Genomic DNA, 25,300 nt, shown 5'->3' with positions numbered 1-25,300 from the left:
ATACACCAACACGCTATGTAAACGGATAAAATATAATATACAGTTATTTATGTTATTCATTGGTAACTTATACACTTGGCATACGAGTATATCTCTTGAATATTCTGGGTAGGGTGTAATGATTTCCAGTAAATTTTGATGCCAGGTTTTCCGTGAAAATTGTTTTTAAATTTGAAAGTGTGAGAATTTTTATACATATATAAAAAAATATGCTAACCGATAAACATTTTTTTACGGAAAAGTCATCACTTATCAAGGCCAGAAGACTACTCGAGGATAAGTGTTAATGTGTGTACAGTGATAGAAATTGAGTAGAAACTGACTATTAAAGTGGACGGTTCAACAAGAATTTGCTTATATTGGACTTGAAGACGACCATGTTGTAGTCAGCCGGAAAGCAGTCGGGTAGTCCTAGAAATCAAGCTTGGTTCATGAAACTTTAGATTTAGACACAGATAATGAGGGGAGAAAATTATTGATAGTGGTTGTAGATAGGCGAGTGCTTTATGTAAAAGTTTAGCGGTTGGGGGGGAGGTAATATAGATTAAAGCTCCGACGGGCACCTGCCATAAAAATAACGATAGAGCAGAGCCAGGCTTGCAACGTCTCTTCTGTGGGAAAGCGGTTGCAGGGAGGAGAAAACGGCATCACCTATCAGATTTCGAAACCGATTTTGAACTGTTAATGCAGGATAGGGTGCTTCGAGCGGCTCCTTCCCAGATGTGGCAACATTATTCCATTATTCCATTTTAGATCGTATTTGCCTTTGATACAGGTAAATGATTGTGTCGCGAGAGAGATATTTCCTGGAGCGATAGAATGACGCAATCATTCTTCCAGCGACCTTTGCAACTGATTTCATATGTCCTATATTTCAATTCGTATCTTTGCTTCTGACGAACGTCCATTACAGGGGTTGCTGTCTCACACCGTCAATATCAGAGAGATGAAACTTTCAGGTCATGAATGCATAAGTTCAGTCATCATAGCAATGCAATTTGCAATCCTCTTTGATCCATTAGGGCGGAATAAAAATAGGAAGCATTATTTTTGGAATGCCCCTTATATATATTGTCAGAGATTAACAGCCAATTTATAACGGTATTGAACGACCGTTCTTGGAAGATTTTTTTTTTACCTATAATCACCGCTTATCAAAGCCTGGAGGCCAATCAGGGATAAGAGTTAATGGATACCGTGATGAACGATGATGGTGAAAATTGGATAAGTTGATTTATTATTGAAAATGACTCATCAAGAACTTGTTTACGTTGGACTTATAAACGACTATGTTATAGTTAGCTAGGAGGCAGCTTTGCAGTACCAGTTCTAGGAAAGGAAACACTGCTCATTAATTTTCAGTTAGTTAGATAGAGAGTAAGTTAAATTGCTGATAGTAGTTGTATTAGTATGCTCATATGTACCAATTTTAGATGATACTTTTTTTAGTCTTTTACGTCTTCTAGTCCTTTGCAAAGTTATGACCCAAAATCTGTACTGATTTGATTTGTCCAGTCAAGAGGCACGAGGTTGGTGTAACCTAGTATGCAGTCTATTCAAGAGATTGGGATACATTTACACGGGAGCTTTCAGACGGATAATTAAAACCCACTTTGCAACATATGGAAACCGTCAGGAATATCCAAGAGATGAAGTATCAAACCAAATGACGCTCGTTTTCGAATGAACAGGAAATGTTCGATTGATAATTAATTAAGTAGATCAAATATCTTAAACATGAGAATCTCGCGTCGCACGCGGAAGCTGATTGTTATAAGGTGGGTAAGAATTTGCACTTAGTCGTCTTCCGGGTGAGGTAATCAATCTGCGCGCGCATGTGCGCGCGCGTGTGTACTATTTATTATATATGTATATATTAATTCATCATCCGAGGTGTATTTCTATAACTGGCGGTATTCACGCGGATAGTACAAAATAAAACATTCAATTCTTTCAGGAACCTATTTTATAGTTCTGTTACCATATAACACACTAACACTGGCATACACACACGTACACGCACACACACATGTATATATAGCTCGATTTGCCAACAAAAACAAAATAGCTGCCCATATTCCTTATTTAGAAAAATCCTAGTTGAAAACACAAGAATCATTTATATGGATCCAAACATAAAATAAATAAAAATACTGGATGCACTGTATATAAGAGCTAAACAGACAAAGATTAACAATATAAATTCTGAAAACAGCAATAACATCTTAAAGTGCCTGGGTACATAACCGACCTATATATATATATATATATATGTGTGTGTGTGTGTGTGTGTGTGTGTGTGTGTGTGTGTGTGTGTGCGTGCGTGCGCACATATAGTCACATATATATATGTTGTAATTTATATTTATAAATTAATAAAATATAAAAAATATAAAAAAAAAACTGTAAATTTCACTTTTAAACCATTGTACATTTATTTTATTCACGTTCTTAACACGTTGAAACGTATTTTTTCCACACGAGACGCTTTACTATTTCAAATAATTTTAATGCAATTTGAACCGAAGCATATGAAAACATCCAGATTTAAAACCAAACAGTAATCAAAAGCTGCCTGAAGACGACTGAAGAAAATCAGCTGAAAGTACTTGCAAATAAATAAATAAATAAACTGATGGACGAAAATGATCACGGGACCTTCCTACATAAATTCGGCTGAGATATAAGAATGACCATTCGAAAAGTGGAAAAATTACAAATAAAGATAATTAAACAAAAACACTCCGTCCTATTTAACAATATCTGTCTGAATGCAAACATACTGCCTAAATACATAGCATTATATATATATATATATATATATGTATATATACTAGCAAAAGTACCCGTCGTTGACTGGGTTCAAAAACAGCCTACAGAAAATGGACTCTGATTTATGAAAGTATCATAGGTTATGAAAAGGAAGGGTTGTAAATTTGGGTTGAATTTGGGGGTATCAAAACCAAAGCAAAATATGATGAAAGTAAAAATAAAATAGATAAGCCCCATAATTTATTATACCATACCTGTTCACACTGAAACACTTATCACAATATTCTGTAGATCTATATTAAAAAAAAACTTTGTTAAACTTTGTGACATATTTCCATTCTATGGAGGTCAGGTGCGAACGAACACCCCATAATTTTATTATATCATATTTCTTCAAACTGAAACATAATTATCAAAGTATACTTACGCAGATAGATATGAAAAGTCCTTATTAAAAATGTGTGCCTATTTCCATTCTATGGAGGCCAGGCGCGAACGCAGAACCTACAATTTTATTATACCCTCCCTATTTAAGTTAAAACATACTTATCAAATTATTCTTAGGTACATCTATATCAAAAACACTTGTAAACGTTTTTTTTTGTAATTTTTACATTTTTAATTTCCATACTTTGTGGACCAGGCGCGTACGCAGACCCCACAATTTTAATGAACCACAGTTCTGCCAGATCAAACATACACATTCCTGTGTCTCGATACATCTTTTATCATTATATGTAATCAGTTTTTTAAAATAGTCAATCATATAAGAGCCTATTCGTGACCACACACACACACACACACACACACACACACACACACACACACATACACACACACATACACTGGCATTCAGCTTTATATATATATATATATATATATATATACCCGCACTCACAGCTCCGTTCAGTCTAGTAAAGGTGAAATTTTTGTGGCAAGAGTTACACAATTCCAGCCAGACCTCTCCTGAGCCGGCATTGCTTAATTCCAGTGACGAGTAGAAATTCAGAACGACTGGAAACAATACCGTGGCACACTGGTTCTCGCCAGATTACAGATGATGAGCCTGGCAAATACCAGATGGATGAGCATTTGAAAATGCTAGACGTTGTATGTGCTCTCCGCTTATCTCAGCATATATACATACGGGGTGGGGCATAAATACTATTACAAAATAAAACTCAGATTCATCCCAACAAAATAATTTATTACAAAACCCAATTACAGAAAATGATTAGCAAATTATGAAGGAAAAATGTTGCATAAGTGGTATTCAAAATGCTTTTCTTAAGTCTTAACTACACTACGAAGTTTTATGGGGAAATCATCTATAACAGCACACACAGCAGCTAAAGGTATTCTCTCCCAGCATTTGTTCAATTTTGTCTTTAAAGCTTCAATTTGTTGTTATAGAGTAGAGCAGGCTCAACTTTCCAGGATTGACCACAAAGAATAATCAAGGGCGTTAAGATCAGGTGATGAGGAAATCCATTCTTCTTTGCTGATCCAGGACGTTTTCTCTACACCACTGCTGTGTTACGTGAGCAGTGTGGCTAGCCGCACTATTTTGTTGGCGAGTCCAAACTTCATCACCGTACACTGAATTACACTGAATGGAGTCAGTGCATCTTCAACAATGTCCTCAATGTAACGTTCTTTGTTAATCTTAATCCGTTAAGGGAGAAAAACAATTGGAGATTTCCCTATCTCAGAAATGACCGCCCAGATCATCACTGATGCTGGTTTTTACATTATGAACATCTTTTCTCTATTACCAGGTATTGCCTCACGATTTCCCGCAATGGCTCTATCAGTCTGATGATTGTGGAACCGTTGAAGTTAGAATAACTTTACACCCATGAAGATGATCTTATTGAGCCTGATTTCCCTGATACGATTTAACAAGAGTCGACTTTCTGATGAGTCTCTTTAGAATTGTGATTGCAGAGAGAAACTGTAGCATTTGGAGCTTATAGTGTGACACCTGTAGGTGACTTCGACATAGTCTTCGCGTATTGCTTGGCGATGTTTGTGCTTCCTTTGCCATTTGTCTCTCCTAAGATTTCGCCTGATTTTTTCCTCAATATTTTTTATGAGTTTAGGTGTTCTAGAGATGCAGAGACGGTCTGATCGTTGTCTATCTTTGATCGACTAAGTTTCGAGGTAACGATCCATCGTCCTTTTTATGAAATTTTTTTTTTTTGATTTTGAGGTTTTTCCGTGACTTGAATATTTCTGGTAGACGCAGTCTCTTTTAATGCTGATCTATGATGAATCTTTGTAATTGTTGAAGGGAAGGAGCTTTGTCTTAGTAGCATTAAATGTTACGGTAACTAAAAATAATAATTACCAGCAACAGTAGTAAGAACTGAAAAAAATGTATTCGGGCCTATAACATAGTGAAAAGGGCCTTGGCTTTTGGCAGGGAGTAAAGTGTAGTATCTCTCCTGATGGAGAACCGGATTTCTCCACATTAAAAACCGACTTAGCGTCTAGCTGCTCTCCTGAGGAGGCAAGTAAATAGTGACATATCGGAAGAACTAAAACAAGAAATTATTTAATTCGAATCACCTATCGGTACGTCAGACGAACTTCTATCTAGGTGTGACTTTGAAAATCCAATAAGAAAACTTTATATGTTAGACGCGGTCAATACTTCGAAGATAAACTATGTTTATGATAATTCTTCGTCTGCATCCCTGCTGTGGAACACATTAGCTTGGAACTGCTTCTCTGCAGATAAGATACACCTGAAGAAAGTCGGAAGTTACGTCGACCGAAACGTAATGAATAATGACACTCAAGATGAGAAGAGTAGTCCGAAGAATCCAAATAATACGATATATATATATATATATATATATATATATATATATAAACTACTTCATTTAATCACATAAATTAATATACGAAAGTATAAATTTATGCGTAAACTTTAAGTATTTACTTCAACAGTGCTCAATACGTAGGTAGAGCTAGGTAGCTTAATCGCCATATATATTTTATAACTTACTATATATTTATATATATGTCTGTGTACAGAAGAAAATCTATCTCGAAATACTTATGAATCAAATTTCCTGGAGGGCGCGAGGGGTGCTTTACAAAAGTTTATTTAGCTTGTGTCAAAATCCTGTTCCCATGAGATGCCAGCGTAATAAAATATTGATCTTTACCGGTCGTTTGGTTATACAAGAGAACGAGAGATTAGTTAGTTCAGTCTAGTACGAGATATAAAATGTATCGGATCGCATCAGGCGCATTATGACACGCTCCCAGAACCCTCTCCTTCCACCAACCGAACAAACCAATTACCTAGTAATAAAAACACAGCAGATACGATAAAGTATATTTCTAGTAGAGAGGGGCGTGGCATTCCTATATAATTTCGCCACAAATAAACACGCTCGGCGGCTTTAGATTAATATTTATTCTGGTCCACTTGCGCTATATAAATACAGTCTGGCGCGCCAAACATCTGATAGATTCCCTTTTTTGTCCTCGTCGCGAAACCAGTTCTGTTTATTTGTCGTTTTTCTTTTTCTTTTCACAGCGTTCTTCCTAGAAGTCTCACGTCGTCATTAAGACCAGCAGGAAAAGGAAACACAAATAAACATGATAAAAATCAAATTCGATCTAAAAAAAAAAAAAAAAAAAAAGGTAATGTTTCGGAATTTTTTTAATGAGGATTTATACTTCGTATAATTTGGATTATTCGGATTACAATTCTCATCTTGAGTTTTATTTTCTAAAACATTGTGATCGATGTAACCTTCGACTTTCTTCAGGTGCATCTCGTTGAACTTTGTAATATTTCTGTAGAACATTGCACGGAATTTCGAATGGAACCCTTTAATTTAATTATAAATAATAGATTGTAGTGAGCTTCAGACGAACGCTAAATTACAAATGGCTCTGATTGCTACACTCTTACCTTTTCCGTTTGGATACAGTTTCCACTTTTAAAGGCATTGGGCCCAGTTTCTACTTTTAAAGACAAGTAAATTTCCACAGGAACGCGGTAACTCAAAGTATTTTCAACTAACAAAAATCACTTCAACCCCTCAAAGTAATAAATCTATGTCAAAGTAATAAGCCGACGCGGATTTAGAAAGTACTATGAAACAAACAGTTAAGAGAGAGAGAGAGAGAGAGAGAGGGGGACAGAGAGAGAGAGAGAGAGATTTCATCGGTCGGCCTACACCTGATTGACTCAAGAACGTATCCTCAATATAAACTTCCGTGTCTTTGAGGTATGAAAATAAACACTTCAATGACTCGCATACAAACCTTCTACATATCGCGCTCACATTCTTACACACAAGCAACAGTCAAGCGAATAGCAACGAATTGCTATTCACTTCTATACACTAAAAAAAAAAAAATACAACCAACGCACACACGTAGACAATGCCACGCATGCGCATATTGTTTGCATACACATTATTCGCACTATGAACATTCTGACTTGTACTTAACTTTCGTTACCTTAACACGAATGTGCATAAATTAACATTTACTAAATGAAAATACATTTTTATTCCTATAAAATTGTTATATGAAAATATTTTGTTATGTTCTCTGTTTATGTTCTAGTTGGCACTTGTTAACTGGTGACCCTTCTATTTTCTCAATGTTTCGTTTACTTTTATGTTTATTATGCATGCACGTCTGTATATATGCTTCTTTTACTGGAGCATAGAATTTATAGATAATTCATATTAAATGTTGGCACAGTAGAACCCTGGGATACGGCATGAATCCGATCCATGGTTGGGATCGTAAGGTGAAATCGCCGTATGGTGGAGTCTAAGAAAAAATTTTATAAAGTATATATTAAAAATTCGTAACAAAGTACAGTACAGTGTATAATACACGGGTATATAATCCAATAACATAAATAATACCGTAAGGCGGGGCAAATACCGTAACAAGGAGCCAGGTAATATTGTATTCCACATCGTAACCTAAAAAAAAAAAAAACGTATCCAGAGGCCACTGTATGCCAGGGTTCTACTGTATTGTACCGAAGAATGTTATCGCCCAAAATGGTCTTACCAAAGCCAGAGACCACGCCACAATATAAAGTCACAATTATATACATATATATTTAAATATATATTTAAATATATATGAATAAAAAATCAATACGAAAAATATATAAATGTTTATATCTTTTCTGTATTTATTCCCTGTGCGTTGACGTGTAGGAATACAAAAAGTCTTTTGAAAAAAGAAACAAGAATGTTTCCTTCAAAAGCACATAATTTTTGACCGATCCTTCGATCTTCCTCAGTGTGAATCATATATATGTGTATATTTACGAAGATAATTAAGATTTATAAAATGTAATATATATATATATATATATATATATATATATATATAAGAATATTTATATATATTTAAGAAGCTCAATGTAATTACAGAGCAGTATAGTGAATAAACGACAAAAGACTACATTCCAAAGTTCATGATGTTAACCATCTTATAATTTATTCGAACAGATACTGTCAAGAATTGTAAATGTCAACTGAATTAAAGGAATAAAATGGTTAAGATCATGAACTTTGGAATATAGTCTTTTGTCATTTATTCAATATATAACATGGTCTAAAGTAGCGATCCATAGTGATAAGTAGTAAAATTGTAACATCTAAAAACAAGAATGGGTTTGCATCACAAAACTCATACAAGATTAAAGTACTTCGTAAAATCTAGTTCCTAAGTGACACTTTTCTGAAGGTTGAATCTTCAGTGCAGGCGACACTTAAAATACAGTTACAAATTACTTCAGAACCCTATCCAGCTATGACTGATAGAAAAATAGCATATAACCATCATGGATTAAATAAAAGGTTCGGTTCGAAATTCTCGGCAGATTTCTGAGCTCGACAAGATACACGTAAAGAAAGTCGGAAGTTACATCTATGGGAACGTTATGAAAACCACACTCAAGATGAATAATCCATATAATACTAAATAAAAGTAGGTAAAGGAGTTTTTAGTCTACCTTTTATACTTAAGATTAAAAATCCATTGTTATTAATTATTATTTTTTAAACATTGTAATTTTAATTGCCTATTATCTATTCATAGATTTTGGGGTCAGACAAAGAGATACAGATAGATAGACAGGTAGATAGATTATTTTTTCTTATTACACCTAGATTCATCGTACGGAACCGGCCGTATCCTTACTAAAACACCCGAAGTAACAGCCATGATTTAGCTTCCGCTTGCTTAAGTTGTTAGACCAAAACTTTCCCACAGCTGGAAGCATTGATGTTCTTCTTTGTGGTCATCTCTGACACTTCCATCTAACTACAATATTCGCTACCTAACATCTCAACTTCATCGAAAGATCCAGCAAGATTATGTGATGTTTTTATTTTTACGCGTTTTTAAATTAATTCACTTTTCATTAAAACTTGTTAAATTTTGGCCATACTCATTTATAAGGAATACAAATTTCATAACAATTTTCAAAAGTGTAGCAGTTCAGCATAAGTTTGAGCCAGATGAATACGCGTAAGTAGTAATGTTTTTTTTTCTTTGTTTTAAATATGTTACTTTTAAAGGAATATCTAATTTTATCTAACAGAAAGATGAGAAAAAATAAATAAAAAGGCCTCTCGGGCACCTCTGAAAGTATCCCTTCGAATACACTTATCAGACCCTCTCTTCCCCTGTTAGGTGGTTCAGAGTTAATTAGTGCCGGCCCTGAATAATTTTATGAAGGAGCTAATAAATTTCAGCGGGTGTCAATTGAAAAAAAAAAAAAAAAAAAAAAAAAAAAAAAAAGAGAACGAAAGACGCCTACTTTTACCACTGAGTACCTTTTACGAGTCCTTAAAACGCGTGCATTCTTCCTTAGTGGTACGTTTAAAAATAGAATCGCACCGAATGTTTAAATGCACATGACCAACTTTAAGAGACGCGAACCGATTGACAGAATTTGATGTGAGGCTATGACCGACATTTTTAATTAGATGTTATAAAAAAAATTGCCTTATGCGAAATCTTCAAACAAAATTTCTTCGTAAAGGCTTCGTCTATGTGGAACAACAATCATACAGAATAGGATTATCTTCCAACTGAACGTTAACCACCTTGATAAATATTTTAATTTGATTCACCTACAACCATTCCCAATCTTTGTATTAGGTTCTTTATCTTATTAACATTTTATCCTTAGGTGGTTTTTTGACATCGAGAAAAATTAAAAAAAAAAACAACAAAAAAAAAAAACGTTATTTTTTAACAATTTATATGCGTATGGTCGTGGCTGAGTGGCTAAAGAATTCGGTTAGTGAATTGTATCCTTTGTGTTTGATTGTGGCTAATGGCATCCAATCATTATTTTTTACTTCTGATATCACTACTATACATTAGGTACAGTATAATAATCGATAGAGAATTGACTATAATAATTACTAATAAGAATAAAGATGGAACTTTCTGAAATATCGTTAATTAGGTATTTACTTTTTTTTATAGAAAGCTAAAACGATGTATATTTTTTTCTTAAAATATATATTTAAAGATATTAAGTCAGCTTTCTATTAATTAAAATGATTTTAAAGAGATCTATTGTTTGAAAAAAAAAGAATAGTCTTTCATATAACAGAACAAATGCAGTTAAATAAATATTATGAACAAAAACAAAAAAAAAATCACGCAAAAAAAAGAAATGGACCAGAAAGCAAATTAGACAAGTAATTGAGTGCAATTACAAAAGCAATTTCACACACATAGAATATTTTTTTGTACATCTTCAATTCTATAATACAGGTTAATGTAATGTAAACCCCCCCCCGCCATATATATATATCCCTTATGTCATATAACCCCCACACACACATATCGTTTAAAAAAATGGACAAAAGACTAAATTATTAGCGTGGGTAGACAAAAATATAAAATAGTATGGGGAAAAAAAGAGAAAAAACAACCTCATCGAACACTCATGAGTTCCGAATCATTGCCATGTTCTTTCTGCTTACACAGAGACGGCTGGCGCAAATTAGACACTGCCTCGAAAATTTTTAAGAAGATTTTCGAAGGTGTTCTGTGTAATATCGCGAAAGTTTCATCCGTGTACCCTCAAGTGCAGATCTGGCACTGCGATATATATATATATATATATACACACACACACATTCAAGCAAACGTTCTTAAAATAAAAAAAAAAACTTTTCATTTTGTCCAGTTTTTTTTTTTACGATCTTTACCGTGTTAAAATAAATAAATAATGTTCCGTATATATTACAAACATTTTCTATTCTTCATCGAATCATCATCGGGTGCAAAAAGCAAATGAACAAAAAGCTGGAGAACAAAATAGAATTTCGAAAGGTAGCTATGAAAAGAACATATGAAATCAGTTAGACGTCGGTAAAATATTTTTATATTGCTCAAGAAAAGACATTAGCAATTTAAATAGTGCAAATTCAGAATAAGTGCCGCTTGATAGATTTTATGATGTTACGCATTTCAAATTATAGTTTCATAGACAATCTTATTAACAATCTACAATTAAAAATATTGCTTATGAAACATGAGGATAATAGGAAAAAATTTAACAAAAAAAGATATAATTAAGCTGAGTATTTCTGTTATTTTTAAGAATATATGCTAGAATGAAAAAATGATGCCTAAATACACACACACACATATATATATATATATATATGCAGTCCTGGTCAAAATCATAAGACCACTTAAGAAAGTAAGCGTTTACGCATATTATCGAATTTTTAATCAAACAAATGGTTGAAAAGGGAAAATATGATGGAAAAAAATAAAATCTGCTTCATTCGAAACCTTAACTCTGATCTAATAATTATTTTTTAAAAAACAAACATTTTCACCTGGTCAAAATGATAAAACCACTGATAATTTATCTAACAAAAGGCAATTATAAATTACTAAAAAGGGTCTCAGTATTTAGTATAGCCTCCATTATTACGAATTACTTCAAAAATTTTCTTCGGCATGCTTGCGACTAAGTTTTTTATCAGTTGCGAAGGAATTTTATCCCATGTACTGAAAACTGAACCAGAAAGTTCCTTTATCGAATCATACTGGGTTCCATCCTTGAACACTTCTTTTGCCATGCATCCCCAAAGATTTTCAATGGGATTGAGGTCCGGAGAATATGCTGGATTATCTAACAATTCTATATTATTTGAAGAAAAGTATTCTCGTGATTGTCGAGAAGTGAGTATCGCAGCGTTTTCTTGCTGGAAAATCCAAGACGTGGTTTCTGCAGTCGCTTTAAATGATTGAAACCCTTCATTTTTAGATGCCTTCTCATGGTTTTAGGACTACATTCTGCCGCTGTTTGGCTTTTCAGTCGACTTGAACTCATACTGGAGTTTTTTTTTAAACTTCTGATACGGCGATCCAGTGACGGGGTTATTTTTTTGGTCGACCTGGACTCTTTTTGTGTCCATATTGATCTGGATTTCTTAAAATAAATTTTGTGATTACCGTTTTGCTACGATTCACTTCGTTTGCAATGGATCTATGGGAGATCCACCCCTATTAAGCTCAAAGATCCTTCCTCTCTCAACTCTTTTGCCATTTATAATTTAGTAAGATGTTTTTTATCAACTAACAAATTGCTTTTAGTAACATAGAAAGCGTTTCGTATTCATTTTTGAAAACTAGCCGATTTTATTAAAGTGGTCTTATCATTTTGACCAGGTGAAAATGTTTTTTTTTTTTTTAAATAATTATTAGATCAGGGTTAAGGTTTCGAATGAAGCAGATTTCATTTTTTTATTCCATCATATTTTCCCTTTTGGCAATGGTTTCAACCATTTGTTTGATTAAAAATTCGATAATATGCGTAAACGCTTACTTTCTTAAGTGGTCTTATGATTTTGACCAGGACTGTATATATATATCGAGTCAGAAGGTGATGAAAAAAAATCCAATAAAGTGCTCGATCGTGGATGTGAGAGCTGAAGATACAATATTTATTACGACACTATATATACATATTTCAAGTTACCAGCGGTTTCATTGGGTACTAGCGGTTTCATTGCGCTGAATCTACCATAAGAGGTTGGAAAGAGTCAGCGCAAATTCATCAGCGACATTGAAAAACTGAAACAATGCAAAGTGAACAAATAGAGAAAAAAAAAACAAAAACAACGTAAAACGAGCGTTTAAGAGTCAGTTTCAAATTTTAAAACATAACTTAGTAATCCACGCCAATACATTATGATTATGGAAGTAAGGACGCGCGTGCGTGTGTGTATGTGTATGAGTATGTGTGTGTGTGAGAGAGAGAGAAAAAGAGAGGGAGAGAGATAGAGAGAGTGTGTGCATGTGTGTGTGTATGGGTATGTGCGCCTACGCGTGTGTATATATATGTATGTTTAGCGGGGGGTATTTTGGAAAACCTCTCTGAAAAGTAAATGTCCTGTTCAAACGAACACATAACCCCATATAAATAAAGGTACAAGAATTAACAACAATAAATATATAATGAAATAAAGCATGAAATATTAATTTAAATTCAATTTAGATACAAAAATACTCCAGGTAAAGAAGACATTTACATTGAAATGACTCAGAGTACGTTCAAGCAGAGGCTGTATGCACACAACTCCACCTTCAAATACCCTGAAAAGACATTTGACACATCTTTAGCCACCAAGATTTGGTCGCTTAAAGAATCTAACACTTCATATAAAATAGAATGACTCATCATTGATATTAGAAAATCTTACGACCCAACCTCCAAGACCTGCCCACTTTACACCACAGAAAAATATAGGATTTTTACTTTATTATTTTATCATAAATATCATCAATATTATTATTATTATTATTATTATTATTATTATTATTATTATTGTTGTTGTTATTGTTATTATTGTTATTATTGTTGTTATCATCATCATCATCATTATCATTATTATTATTATCATTATCATTATTATTATTATTATTATTATTATTATTATTATTATTATTGGCGGCTGGCATGGAGCTTTTACACAAGTCAACAAACTATATTATTGGAAACCTGTGGTGTTCTCTGGAGGCTGAGTGACAACAAGTCTCCCCAGACGTCCAGTTCTCTCCACCTCCTTCGATAGCATTTGCAAATGAATTTGCATCATCGCAACAGCCTCTTACCATTGATTTCTCGCCGGCAGTGACCATTGGTTTATACTGGAATCTGAGTGGCACTAAGCCTCCCCAAAGTCCCAGTTCTCTTTGCGCTTGTCCAACCGAGGTCTGGCTGGCGCTCTCTCCTCGGTCTTTCAGTCCTTCTGGACCCTTCTCAGCTCTTTGGTGTCACTTTTTTATTGGGAGGAGCGGTGGTGAAACTATGGGGGGGTGCATGATGGGGGTGTAGAACTTGTAGATATGCAGCTTCGGTGTTCTTCATTCCCTGTAACGCTTATTCGTTATATTGTCTTGTATTATTCTCCGCATTCAAGGGTTTTCCTTAATATTTCAGTCGTTTTCATTATCGTTAGTCGTTGTACTTTTGCAGTTACTCCTCTGATTCCAATTTCTGACATTCTTTTTTCGAAGTTTTTCAGAATTGTTCCTAGTGCTCCTACTATTATCGGTACTATTTTGATTTACTTCATCATCCAAATCTCTTTTAAATCTCTGTCTAGCTCTGTGTATTTGCTTCGTTTTTCCTTTTCTTTCATACTCACCCTGTGGTCAGCTGGTACAGTAAAGTCTACGATTTGATGGAATTTTTCTTTCTTGTAACTTATTACGACAGCTGGTCTTCTTGCTTGGATGGGTTTTATTATTATTATTATTATTATTATTATTATTATTATTATTATTATTAACAGTGATGAACAGATTGGTAATAATATTAATGGTAGTGATGGCAGTATTGGTAAATTTTTTATTATGTTTTCTATATATTTACATGTGCTGATACTCCTTTATAGTCCTTAAGTATCATTTACTTAGAGAAGTTGTTTAAAAATTACCTTAATTATTTTTAATCATCTTAAATTTCTCCTTTTACATTTATTTTATTATTTTTAAAAAATTTGTTAATAATTATTTTAAAGTTTTTATTCTATAGTATTTAAATTTTTTCTTTACCTTTTTATTTTGATTATAATTTTAATTTTAATTTTTATTCTAAATTAAATTTAAATTAATATTTCATGCTTTATTTCATTATGTATTTATTGCCGTTAATTGTTATACCTTTTATTTATGTGGAGTTATGTGTTCGTTTAAACAGGACATTTATTTTTCAGAGAGGTTTTCCAAAATACCCCCCCCCCCCGCTAAACATACATATATACACATGCTTGGGCTCGCGCCCGCACACACACACATACAAACACACACAGACACACGCTCTCTCTATCTCTCTCCCGCTCTCTCTCTCTCTCTCTCTCTCTCTCTCTCTCTCTCTCTCTCTCACACACACACACACGCTTCCTGCCTTCCATAATCATAATCTATTGGCGTCGATTACTAAGTTATGTTTTAAAATTTGAAACTCTGACTCTTAAACGCTCGTTTAACGTTTTTTTCTCTATTTGTTCACTTTGCATTGTTTCAGTTTTTCAATGTCGCTGATGAATTTGCGCTGACTCTTTCCAACCTCTTATGGTTGATTCAGCGCAATGAAACCGCTGGTACGACCTTGAAATATGTATATATAGTGTCGTAATAAATATTGTATATATATATATATATGCACACACACACACACACACACACACACACACACACACACACACACTTTCCTCGTGTCATATAATCTCGCCATATAATCTCCAGAAAACGCGTCGGGCGAAACCATTCCATGTATTTAGGGGAAGAGAGCAAGCAAATAGCACGTTAAGAATCCTTTGTCACCTGAAATTAATCCGGAAAGAAATCATTCATCTCATTTATAAAACTATGTATGTCTGTTTGTTGCTCTGTTGCTTTGTCTCCATTTTTTCAAACTGTATCTCGACCAGACGAAAGGTCGCAAAACGGCGTTAGGCGGCTCCAATGATTACACTTCTTGTAGACAGTTTTTTTTTTCTATCGGTCATTAGTCGGTTAAAAAAATTGTTAAAGAGTCAAATTTTAAAGAAATTAGAACTTGTCAATTGTAAGTCGATCGGAACTGGTCTTCTACGCATGTGCAAACACACAAACACACACACACACACACACACACACACACACTCATCTATCTATCTATCTATCTATCTATATATATATATATATATATATATATATACATTAGTACGTTAATATTAGTTTTTTTAGACCTATTATTAACAGACGTACGGTGGCTCGTTTGATAAAGTCTGACTAGATGCTTTCAATTTTGGTTTTGGTTTCGATTCTAGCTGATGGCACTCAATTCGTATTTTTTTACTTTTGAAATTAAATTTCTCATTCAGCGTTGAACATGTACAATAACATGTAGTATAAATAAATGTTTTTTTTTTGTTTAGTTAAAGCGTAATGTAAGTAAAAATTAACTTGTAGGCACGAATGATGAAAGCCATGTCACTCTCAATAATTTATGTGATTAAAATAGGAAATTGTTTTCATTCACGCTAGTTACAAAATAAAGACTCACTCAATTCGAACTACCGAGATTAAAATCAATCTTGTAATGGCAACGATTTACTATTAAAATCGCTAAAATCTTAAAAATTGAATCTCTGTACATAAACTACTTGATCAATTTACGTGATTTTTGAAATATGACATTTTCGTCGGGTGCGGTCATCGTAGAGATTTTTCTGTATTTTTTGTTAATTTCGTTGAACTATAGATTTGCACCAACAATTTTATTTTTACAATTCCAACATAAGAAGTCTTAAAAAGCTAATGTTATTAATATTTGTTTTTATTAGAGTGACAAGTTTAGAAATTATTTACACAAAGCTTATGAATGAATACTGTATTTTTTTTTTACTAAATTATTCTTATGATTTACCGCAAGACTTGACTTCGCTTCAATACTCATTGTTTACAATCCAGCTTTTCGAATGTCTTATTATTATTTTTTGTTTGTATGATACAAGAAGAAAAAAAAAGTATAAGACTAGTTACACTCATGTTACTACGTAAGATAAAATTGATTTTAACTCTTAACCTTTCTTATTATATATTAGCAGGGAGACCCGACCGTTGCCCGGGATTTAATGATGATCAACGAATATTTCACAGTCCAATATTGTTATTGCAATCGAAATCGGTAAAATCGCCTATTTTAATTAAGAAAAGAACAGCTCTATAAATTTTGATTTTCGGTTTCAATTCTAGTTGATGCAACCCAATGAATATTTATTTATTTTTTTTTTTTTTACTTTTGAAATCACTACTGCATATTAAATGCAATATAATATGTAATAATCGCTAGATGATTTACTTTATCATAATATGTACGGCATCTGCAAATATTAAAATATCATATTTCAGCGTATTTTACGACCTGACAACGCCGGGCGCTTCCCGCTAGTTCAAAATAAAATGATAACGACTCATGTGCCTTTTTATGTCATCACAAATTATTATATTATATATATGAAATTAAGATGGAGGCGGAGAGGCATAGAGGTTCGACGTTTCGCTCGTCTTATGCGAGCTTTCCCAACAGGGATGATCAATGACGAGAGGGTCGAATATTTCGGGCTATACATACTAATAGAGGGGAGGCATTATGTAAATTAGATATTCATATACATATATACAGTTTATGATGCTTTTAAAAAATCATGAAAAAAAAAAAAGAAAATATATAAAAGAAAGAAATTAAGAAAGGAGTATTTTGGTTTATCTTGTATCTAAATTGTTTTCGTGAATAATTATTTTCAACAGACAGGGAAAAATATGGAAGAAACCCTTTTTTTTTTTTTACTTAATTTTATTTGTAAATTGGGAAATGAGAGAAGATTCTCAATTACACGACGTGTTGATTTATTGTGTATGTGTTTTAGGAGAGTCGCATTATTCATTATAGTCAAAATGGTGATCATTCTCCATAATGGGGCATAAAATAACATTAAGTGTATTATTATTTTTCACATCTTTCTTGTGTTCGTACAACCTCTTATCAAGATTACGTTGCGTTTCTCCGAAGTAAATTTTGCCAGAATCAAGGCAGGGTATGAAGCATACTCCGGCTTTGGTCCTAGTTTTAGTGTTAGATACAGATTTACAGGTTAGATCTCTGATTGTCGAGGAGTTTTTTTTTTTTTGTGATATTTGGATGCCGCTTTTGTTTACGTTATTGTAAATGGCGTTGTTATTATTGTTAGTGCCTAGGATTAATTTTCTGTAATGTATTTCGTTATTTTTATTTTTTTGGGGGGGGGTTCTGTCTTGATTCTGGTTACAGTAATTTTTAGAGCTTTTCTTTTTGCGTTTAGTAAAAATATGGAGGGTATTGTAAATTTTTAAAGGTGCGTTCTACATTTATATACAAAATTAGAATACACATTTCTATGATTTACTATTAATATTAGCGCGAACAATGATAAAGCATAATTTTCTTGTTGAAAGTATGGAACATAATCCGAAGTTATGCCACCGATTTTGTAAGCATGTTGTATATAACATCTTAAAACGTCACATGGACTGGATAAAAACTTTCTTCTTCTTCTTCTTCCTCTTCATCATCATCAATAACAACAACAACTTTTCAAGTTATTTTCATATCATACTACTAGAGAAATACCCGTTCCATCACGGGTAAAATTAATTTATCAGACAGAACAGATTTGCACTAATCTTATATCCACTTACGAAGTTTAAAATCCAGATATTATGTTACTATGCCTTATCCCTGGAATCCTGATTCCAATTTTGATCAAAATCCATTGCAACATTTTGATTCTAAAAAGGATGTCTATAAATTGAGGCTTAAGCATAAGGAGTCTTAAGATGTAAATGAAATTTAAGAAAATCTTGCACAATTAGTGTCTAAGGATTCTGATAAAATCTAATGCGGATTATAAATATTTACATTTTACAAATGGCAGTTTGTGGCGATATTATGCCCCCACCCCAATAACGCTTTCAAATACCCGTTAGAATCTGAAAGTCGCCGAATATTTACTAATTGATGGCTAATAGATATTGTTAAAATTTCAGAAAACTTGGAAGTGTTCGATTTACTTCATTTGCATATATTAAATTAAACTTTGCTCCTCTAAAACTAAATATGGTCCATATTATCTATCCTTACTTTTATATACATATATACAGTTTATGATGGTTGTAAAAAAATATGAAAGAAAGGAAGAAAATATATAAAAGAAAGAAATTAAGAAAGGAGTATTTTGGTTTATCCTGTACCTAAATTGTTTTCGTTAATAATGATGAGGGAGAAATATGGAAGAAGCCTTTTCTTTGCTTAATTTTATTAGTAGATTGGATAACGAGAGCAGATTCGATTAAACGACGTGTTCATTTTAACTCTTAAACTTTCTTATTATATGCTATTTATAATGTTATTTGATTATACAGGGTGACCCAAAAAACAATAGAGGCCATCTAGAACATATGCTGTAGAACGGAGCAAAAAAAAAAAAAGAAGAAAAGGCCAAAGACCCTAATGTTTTGATGGGATTTTTTGAATATAATAAACTAGTTATGACCAAAGTTTCATTTCATTCGGACAAAACACTAAGAAACGGGGCCTAATTAGAGTTGGGGCCCGTTTTTTTTGGTCACCCTGTATAATGATCGGTTAATTAGTTTAGAAGTGAATCCTGTACCTATATATATATATATATATATATATATATATATATATATATATATATATATATATATATATATGTTTGGAGGTACAAAAGTTATATATAGATTTAAATCAAATATGCGGAAATTTCTCAAGAGCTCTTTCGGCTATTATCTCTTCAGGAAAAAGTTGATATTGGCGAATTCGAATGTGCCAAAATTAGGATAAAAAAGAACGATTAAAAGAAATATTTTAATCTGTATATAAGGAAAAAGGGGCAATGTTCCCCAAAGAGAAATAATGCTTTTGTTGTCTCCTTTTGTCGGCGTAAAGAAGGTTTTCGAACCGCAATAGAGACAGACTCCAAAATCTTTAAATAGTTTTTGGAGTCTACTCTATATAATACCTCGAACCACTCTATTTTATCTTTATCGTCACAGCACGGATTGTCAACCAAATGCTGGCCAATAGCAGAGTCCAAGGCTACAGAAGGAGGGAGACTACCGGATCTTACCCCCTGTCTGATTTTAGATAGAAAGTGCTGGTTTATACGAGTTAGTAAATGCAAAGATATTCGCCCGACATAACCAGCATCGTACTAGCATTTAAATTGTTAAACAATATTACTATTTTGGGTATAGGGCAAATTATCTTTGCGAAAAGAAGGAAAAGCAGGTCTCGTAGTGTATACCAAACGCAAGGAAACAGAGTAGAAGCACTTATAAACACTTCTAACAATCTATTTCTACAATTTAATACTCTTGCTCCCAGTCCACGGTAGTTTTAAATAAACCGGGCACTTAGCAGGTCCAAACTTTTTTAGGGGATTTCAAATCATGAACCTTCTTGTCAATGCAATCATCAATAAGGTCCAATGGATAACCATTATTGATAAATATGACCCAGATCTTATCAAGTTCGGAGTCTAATCTGTTAGGTGAACATATCATAACGTACCATATGTACCAGCCTAATTAAGGCCGGCCTTACGTGATTTGGGTATAAAAGACGACCAGTTCACGTATAAGCCAGTGAAAGTAAGCTTCCTACAAATAAATTTCCCCGTAGTGCTCTTTAATTTCGCCAATAATATTGTTTAGCCTGCTATCGATTTTTTTTCCTGAAGAGATAATAGCCGAAAGGGCCTTCGAGAAATTTCCGCATATGTTATATATATATATATATATATATATATATATATATATATATATATATATAAAATATGCGGAAATTACACACACACATACATACGTATATATATATATATATATATATATATATATATAAAATATGCGGAAATTACACACACACATACATACGTGTATATATATATATACATATAAAATATGCGGAAATTACACACACACATACATACGTATATATATATATATATATATATATATATATATATATAACTACTTCATTTATTCGCATAAATTTAATATACGAAAGTATAGATTTATGCGTAAACTTTAAGTATTTACTTCAAAAGTGCTCAATACGTAGGTAGAGCTAGTTAGTAATTTGTAAAATATATATGGCGATTAAGCTACACTGAATATTCTGCGTTTCATCCAACTATAGGATTCGTCAGGCTTATGCGCATAAGCCTGACGAATCCTATAGTTGGATGAAACGCAAAATATTCAGTGTAGCTTAATCGCCATATATATTTTACAAATTACTATATATATATATACCTAAGCTTAAAAAGCTTATATATATATATATATATATACCTAAGCTTAAAAAGAGATACACGAACAGCACTAAGAATGCAGGGAAAGATGCCAAATGTTAAAACTGTTTAGATGATTGATCAACTTAATTGCCATAGGTTGTCTTCCTTTTCGGCAAACAACCAACACCCACCAAAGGCCGTAGAGCCGTGGAACGTCCCAATCTCAAAAGTGGAAATGATTTTTCACTTCAGATTTTAGTTGGGCCTCACTCAAGATTTAGAATACTTAACGAGCCCTGGAGTTTCTTTAATCCTTAATTTCCTCGAGGCAGACGATCCTTGTGATGTGCTCCAGGCGGCGAGAGTCCTTGGAGACGGAAAATACCTCACATATGCTGTTGGAATTAGTTTGTGCAAAACTCGAAGACAGGCATTAGCGATTTTTATAGATACATGCGAGATGTAAGCGAGACACGGAGAGTTATGAGCCCAAGACGTTATTTCTTGGATGAGATAAAAATCTGAAAGAAACAACGAAGTATTAATGTCACACACACACACACACACACACACACACACACACACACACACACACACACACACACATACATACACACACACACACACACACTAATATATATATATATCGAGAGAGAGAGGGAGAGACAGACAGAGAGAGAGAGAGAGAGAGAGCAAAACATTTAAAAAATAAACAAAGATGGCTGGAATAAGCACACGATATTGAGTCTTATATGAACTTTTTTCTTCTTGCAGCATTATGTTGTCATACATTTTTTTTCTAAGCAAAGAATTTCTAATTTTTCTAAAGAGTTTATGTATGAAAAGAGACGATATTGAGATAATAATAACCGTTTGTTTATGCATAACGAAACGAATCTGTAAAAAAACGTGCTGAAATTTTAACATGCTGGGGGAGCTGTTTTGCATGAAAAATAAATATTTGGATTTTGGAATGTAGCTATACTGTTATTCTTATATATATGTCCTGTTTTTATAGTGAACATCCATTGAGCTTTTAAACAAAAAAGATTGATATACAATACGAATAGTGAAATGTAATTGAAAAACATTTTACCAAAACAATATATATATATCTATATATATATATATATAATTGCTTTTTATTTTTAAATAAAAAATTTATTGACACAAAGGTTTTTGCAAAAATTGTTCGCTAGTGAAGGGCTGTGATAAAATATGTTAATATATATCTCACCTGTCTGTTTAAATGCATGTATTATGCATGTATGTTTGTATGTCTATCTAAAACTTAGGACAGAGGCGACGGATTTTCACGCGATCGGTATCGTTTTGAAGCTCGAACTTTTGGACGACAAATATTAAAAAATTGGCTAAAAACATCAATTCCTTCTTCCTCAATTGGCCACTTTCTACAAGGGGGGGTCCCTGTTTTCGCCGATATTTTCGAAAGTCATTTCCTCTTTTCGATTGACTCGCCTTAATTTAAACCTTCGCCACTTCCGGTTTGGCGATGGACGCAACGGCAAAGGCTTCACGTTTATTCCCCCTTTGCTGTACGGATTCGAGCCTACTACTACTACTAATACTACTTTTTTTCTCAATACACATCTCCAAACACCCGGGCAACGGCGGGAACCCAGGCTAGTATCAAATGTAAGGAATAAATTTTAATAAATTAACTAAATATAGTTTTTATTTGCAGTTTACACACACACACACACACACACACACATCATAGAAATGGATTTTACGAAATAAAGACAGAGTGTTAATTAAACCATTATATATATATATATATATATATATATATATATATATATATATATATGAGCAAATTAGTTAATAAAATATCTTAAAAAACACTTTAAAATGAGTTAAAAACATATTTAATCTGAAAAGGAAACACCAGATAAATGGATAGTCCATAATCCGCGGAGTTTCGAAGACATACTTTCCTTCTCATCAGAGGTTAGGAATTAGCAAAATGCGGGATCGGATTTTGCATGCAGAAGGTCTTATTTATATTTTTGTCTCGGAAGTAGAGTGAAAAGCATATCTTATTTTTCTTTTATTAATATTTTTGGAATCTTTTCTTTATTCTTCGTACACATTTTTTATGAATTATTCCATGGATTTCTGTCTTTGGATTATTATGGACCATCTTCTTCCAAATATGGGATTTCCTGGGATTTTACTTGTACAAATGGAAATTCTTTTAACTTTCTTGAAGATTTACATTTGGATTTTACCATTACTGGATTTTTTATTTTCCACCAGACTATCCATTCATGTGTAATCACCTTTTTCTTCACTATATTCCCTCTGCTTCACTTTTTTGTTTTTAAGTAAGATCTTTGACTTACTTGTTGTTTCATCAAATACTTTTGCATGCAAAATCCGATCCCGCATTTTGCTAATCCCTACCCTCTGATGAGAAGGAAAGTATTTCTTCGAAACTCCGCGGATTAAGGACTATCCACTTATCTAGTGTTTCCTTTTCAGATTAAATATGTTTTTAACTCATTTCAAAGTGTTTTTAACATATTTTATTAACTTTTTGCTCATATTATAAGCTCTATTTCCTATTTGGGTTTATCGAGCTTTTACATCTGGCTGAGATAATTTTATAAATATTAATTCTTTAATATTTATAATATACTTTAATTTTACCATCTTGGATCATTTTGGTAAATTTAATTGTAATTTTTATTTTATATATATATATATATATATATATATATATATATATATATGTATATATATATATATATATATAGGCCGATTTTTTAATAATTTCACACGGAGGTCCTTGATGTGTTTGGTAGTTTTCTTAGGTAGGTTTTGTATCGGAATGCATCTGATAAATATCGAAAATCGATAATCGAAAATCGATAATCGAAAATATTGGTAGTAATCAAAGAAAGAAATTTGATTTTGGCTAAAGTTAATACTTTTATACAACCTAACATCACAAGTGCATTTGAGAAGTTCTATCGATCGCACAAGCAGAAAGGCCGAGTCTATAAAATCAACTGTAGATCTTTTATAAGATAAGAGTGCGTTAGAAATGAACGTTTCTTTTTAGAGCACAACTGAATCATGATACTTGAGTTTTGTACTTTAATTCAAGTGATTATGTAAAAAGTACTTTCATAAAATCAGCAGATGGTTCTTTGATAAGAACGAGGCTCGTTCGAAACGAATGTTTCTGTTTACAGCACAACTGAAGCATGATACTTGACGTTTGTATTTTAAACTTTGAGTGAAGCTATTATTTGCAGATAATTTTATAAAATCGACAGTAGATGCTCTATAGTGCAATATAGATTACAATGTATTATGAACTAAGTCACTGTGCGGAGGCATGTGAAGCTTCTTCCCGGTATATTTCGGGGGGGGGGGCTAAAGCAGGCAATCAATCGATGTGTTATGTGGTGGCCCTTTGGCTATGATCACAGTATAGTATGTGTTGTGTTGTGTTGTGGCGAGCAAAGCCTAGGGTCAGAACGATTATTATGAGTAATTGTTAAATTATTTAGGTTAAAAAACTATTTAGAAAATGTTTTAAAGGAAAATAATGCTAGTAAGAAAAATGTTATGAATAGAGGAAAAGCATAAACAAAGCTAGTTTGGAATTTGTTTTAGTAAACAACGATGTGGCTTACGTTACAAACCAAATTGTCCGCTTTAGCTGACGTAAGAGACACGTAAGTCAGGAGAAATCAGAATTATGATTTATTCTGTAACAGGAAGTCGAAGAGATGAGTAGTGAGTTAGCTATTCACTGGGTTATTCAGCGGACAGAAATTATCTCTGTGGTCTGATGGAAGCATCTACGGACCAACTAAAGAAAATCTATGGGAGAAGTTTAAAAGCCACAAACTCCGAGACGTGGACCATTTGGAAGATCTGGAAATGATAACTTGGCGTTTTTGGTTTTCCATTCGGAAGAAGATATCTTCATTTTAGGTGCCTGCCGCCAGAAGAGAAGAAGATATTGAATAAGTTATGTGTCAAGCAGACAAGAGTGTTATTCGTCATTGTTAAAGATTGTCCGTTAATGTCCCGTTTGTTATTGTCATAATTATGTGAAAACACCCACATACACATAGAAAGACTATTAAATATACACG

The sequence above is a fragment of the Euprymna scolopes genome, chromosome 4, assembly GCF_053919585.1.
Source record: "Euprymna scolopes isolate OS-2025 chromosome 4, ASM5391958v1, whole genome shotgun sequence".
NCBI lineage: Eukaryota > Metazoa > Mollusca > Cephalopoda > Sepiida > Sepiolidae > Euprymna > Euprymna scolopes.
The sequence above is the reverse complement of the archived record's forward strand: the minus strand, read 5'-3'. Positions refer to the sequence as shown.